The sequence below is a fragment of the Gymnoscopelus braueri genome (assembly GCF_963280865.1).
Source record: "Gymnoscopelus braueri genome assembly, chromosome: 23".
NCBI lineage: Eukaryota > Metazoa > Chordata > Actinopteri > Myctophiformes > Myctophidae > Gymnoscopelus > Gymnoscopelus braueri.
This window is the reverse complement of record NC_137625.1, coordinates 25,628,876-25,633,838: the sequence shown is the minus strand read 5'-3', so window position 1 is coordinate 25,633,838 and position 4,963 is coordinate 25,628,876.

Sequence of the window (4,963 nt, the reverse complement as noted above, 5' to 3'; positions counted from 1 at the left end):
GCATATCATTTTGGGGGTCCTTGACATGAAAAAGTTTGAGCACCACTGATATAGAAACATACGTTTTTTTCAGAAAACTGTTGGGATTTTAGAAGACATTTGTAGAATCGGTCTTCAGGTCTTAACTCTTTCAGTGCCATTCTTATTTATGGAATTTTGGTTCTGAGTGCCACAGCCAAAATTCATTGTAAAAAAAAAAGTGCTCAGGAGCCGAGATACAGCCTTTTTCAGTAAGAGGTTAAACAAGAAGTTAATGGAGCAGCAAATCTTCAAATCATCATATCTTGGGTTCTGAACATAAAAAAAATAAAAATAAAATAGGATTTTTTTTTTTGTGGCGCTCAGGGGCGCTTCAGGCCATGACGTCTTAGATGTCATGTGGCACTGAATGAGTTGTTAATGGGCTAGTCTAGCGCCTGTGATTGGAATCCGGCCTGTTATTGATCCGTGGCCAATGAAAGCATGGAGTATATATGGTCTCTCCTTACAGTATCATAACAATGTGTTTTATTCTCAGCCCGAAAGACCAAACCAAAAAAGAATGTCTCCCACTCTGAATAGCCTGTCTATACATCGAGTAACATTCCCGTAGATAAACATAGGACAAAAAAAAACACAAGTTTCCCAAAGCGCTACAGATTAAGGGCATTATATTTCATTACATATTTGTGTGTCTCTGTCTGTATTATGTGAGCATGGGAGGGTTCAAGTTGATTCACACGCCTCCTCTCATCTGCTGTGTGTGCATGCGATTGCGTGCGTGTGGCCGTGTGCACACATATGCATCAATGTCTATTGATGTGCTTTCACCTGCGTGTGTGCACGGCACAGGTTCACACATTTATAGCACAGGCCCATGCTTTCTCGGGCACAGAGTTCTTAATGAATAAGGTTAAAGTTCCGTTCAGCATTGTGACCCTTTGACCTCTGTCCAAGGGCGGTGCTCCCTTAAACACAGCGCCCTCTTCTGGCCCAACAAACCATCACACGTTCTCACAGTTCTGTGGTACATGTATAAGGGCCTTTTGATTTCTTTGTTTGCATTATGCAAACACAAAATATACCTTTTTCCACATGTGAGATATAGTAGCTGTATTGTTTAGAATTTCACTAGGGATTCAGCCATTGAGATAAACAAAAATGGAGTCATGATCTACAGAGATCTCCATTATAAGGGCACAAAAGGGACACGGACAGACAGATACAACGGGTATCTGACAAAGTAAAAAAAAATTCTTTTTTGAGTTGGGTACTTCTGTGGCCTACTTGCATTGATTGATTGATTGATTGATTGATTGAAAATTTTATTAGGCAAAAAGAATGTAAAACATCACAATTACATTTATAATACTTTTGTCTAAAAGGTCCGTCCAAAAAAGTCCTTGCGGACTTATTTCCGTTGGTATTCATTTCATAGACATAATAGTAGCAACCAAATAGTTCAAATATCAACATAAAAATACAGAGAAAAAATAACACTATGTACAAAAAAGAAAAAGGAAAAAAAGCATGACAAAATCAAAGACAAAAAAAAACAAAAAAAAAATGCAGTGTACATTTATTTGGTGCTGATTGGTCCCAGTTTGAGAGATTGGCTCTGGACACACAGACCGACCCTCTTATAGACGACTAGACTCTTGCAGAGCACACCGTAAAAAAATTATATGAAGATTTTTGCGGATCACTAGATCCGCAAAAATCTCTCCCTTAGAGATAAGGGTGAGAAGTTCAGTCACCTGAGAGAGAGACTCGGGAGTAGAGCCGCTGCTCCTTCACTTGGAGAGGAGCCAGCTTAGGTGGTTCAGGGCATCTTGTACGGATATGCGTCCCGAGCGTCTCCCTATCGGGAGAGGTCTCTGCTGCTGCATCATGTCCCACTGGGAGGAGAGAGACCCCGGGGGGCAGACCAAGGACTAGATATGGAGGGGGGATTACACCTCCACACTGACCTGGGAACGCCTCGGGGGATCCCCCAGGAGGAAGTGGCTAATGTTGCTCAGGAAAGGGAAGTCTGGAGCCTCTCTGCTGAAACGGCCCCCCCCCGCCCCCCTACCGCAACCCGACTCCAGATAGAAGCGGTTGAAGATGGATGGATGGATGGATAGTTCAGGTGTTTTTTTGACTCAGGGCTACCCTGTAAAAAAAAAAAACTTTTTCATCCACGGCACCCCTGGATTACATTGTTACTTTTTAGCACCTTACATTTATGTCATATTACAGTAGATTAATATGTAAATCTTTCCCCCTAAGATACAGTATGTCATGAGGGAAAACTTGAGAGAATATCAGTTTCCATTAGGGGCAGAATTATTGAAAATAACTTTATACTTGACGTTTAACCACTCTGGAGCTTGTAGATCGGCTATTTTTGAAGAGATTTGGTATAGATGGAAAAAGAATGGGCAACAAAGTGCAACTTAGGTCCGTTTTACTAAGTATAGCGAATCTACGCGTTCGAGCGACATGAATAAATTACAAATTTTATCAAAGTATTCTGCGGCACCCCTGGACTTGTGTCGCACGACACCCACTTTGAGAAAACCCTGAATTAGATACGCTTGATTAGATTCTTTTTTCAGCTTTCTTGTGTGTTTTCACAAAAACCCATAGTCAGCCTTTTGGTTTTTCTGCTGGTTTGTCAAAACCTCCATCCAGCTGTTTAAGTTAAGCAGCAACATCAGTCCCACTTAATTACAACTTAAGCAGCCAAGCACGACTAACCACAATAACGGTATACAGCAGAGTGTATAGTTTCTAAGACTGTTTGATAAATAAGAGAGAGAGAGAGAGAGAGAGAGAGAGAGAGAGAGAGAGATGAGAGAGAGGAGGACGAGAGATGAGAGAGAGAGAGAGAGAGAGTGAGAGAGGAGGGAGAGAGAGAGAGGAGGAGAGAGAGAGAGAGAGAGAGAGAGAAGAGAGAGAGAGAGAGAGAGAGAGAGAGAGAGAGAGAGAGAGAGAGAGGAGAAGAGAGAGAGAGAGAGTGAGAGAGAGAGATGGAGGAGAGAGAGAGAGAGAGAGAGAGAGAGAGAGAGAGAGGAGAGAGAGACTTTAGATATAGTCAGGGGATATTAGCAGAACATTTTCCAATCTTGGAATAAATTCCTTACCAAAAAAAATCTTCACCAATGTGTTTGTAAAGGTGTCTAGTAACACATCTCACAAAGACTGAATTGCAGTTTCCCTAGGAGAATTTTTGACAGCATGCTGAAAGTTGGGGTACCCACCATTTCCCTGCATTTCCATGCAGGAAAAAAAAAAATCAAATTTAAATTCTGTTTTAAAGTAGCATGTGAGAGGGGTCAAACTAGGGTGTTCTTATGATTCTGAATCCATTGCAAGCATTTTTTTTTGCACCAAAACCACTCCTTGGGGTAAAAACAGCCCAATCTCAATGGGCTTTTTTACACAAAAAGTATACCTGGAAAAGGATGGCTATGGCCGTTTTTAGCCCAAGGAGTGGTTTTGGTGCAAAACAAATGCTTGCAATGGATTCAGAATCATAAAAACACCCTAGTTTGACCCCTCACAATGCTACTTAAAACAGAATTAAAATTGGATTTTTTTTCCCCTGCATGGAAATGCAGGGAAATGGTGGGTACCCCAACTTTCAGCAGCTGTCAAAAATTCTCCTAGGGAAACTGCATTTCAGTCTTTGTGAGATGTGTTACTAGACACCTTTACAAACACATTGGTGAAGATTTTTTTTGGTAAGGATTTTTTTAATATCCCCTGACTAATAGAAAAACCTTGCTGCCACTATTATAACATTTTTAAGGATACAGTAGCTTGTTAATGTTAGATAAAATAATAGTTAATACTGTACCATCTTTTTAATGCGAGCTTGTAGATCGGCTATTTTTGATTAGCCAAAGTGTAGATTAGGTCTTAAGTGCTTAATTGATGTTGCATACCCTCCGGCCAATCAGAAGCAAGTACCTCAAGTGCCATGGTATAAGTGTTCTTAGGTGCTCTTATCACTGTCAACGTTCTAAATAGCCATGTGGTCTTACTCTAAATGTGAATCAGAATCAGTGGATTTCATTGTTACCGATACACTGAAATAGGAACAGGCGTTATACAAAGAGATGTCTTCAATTCAAGACATCACCTTTCTTCTTGGGTATACTGTATTATTTCATCCAGTTGCTCTTCCGAGCTCTTGTCACGAGAGCAAGGTTAAAGCGTTGTATGGGCTCCCGCAGGGTTCAATTTACTACACCCACACAGTAGCTCTGCTTCACGTATGCCTGTCTGAGAGAACAGTTGGAGCTCCTAACCCTGTCAGGGCTGATGACTGCCCCCCCACCTTCCTCAACATTCCTCCTTGTCCCCAGACCTGCAGGTCCACAGATGGAACAGGGAGATTACATTAGCAGATCCTTGTCTGAATCCCCCCCCCGTCCCCGTCCCCCCCGCCTTCTCTATTCAATTTTCTGTCCCGTAAGCTACCGGTCCTGCATGGGCCAGACAGACAGGCCCTCCTCCCTCTCTCAATCTAAATCCTAGGGTGCACATAACGAGACTCTCCTCCTCTTGTTACCTTGTGTCACGATTACCAGTGAGACCACACAGGCTTGATACACACACACACACGCACGCACGCACGCACGCACGCACGCACGCACGCACACACGCACGCACGCACGCGCACACACACACACACAGTCCTTAACCACCACCCCCCCTTTGACCCTCCTCGAGTGGGCATTTTAATCAGCAAAATGCCTTTTTTTTCTGCCTGAACCAGCCTCGACACCTAATACCGCAGACAGGTTCATCTTGTTACCGAGCAAATAAATCCTATTCACAGACAGAAGGTTGAGTTCAGACATGGCCTAAGAAAAGCCTGCGGGTGGTTTTCTTTAAGGAAACGCCATGGCTGTAATGAAAGTGTACAGCGGTGCAGTGCAGAGCCCCCACACCCCCCCCCTCTCTTTTTGTAATATAGTCATGAATACAAATG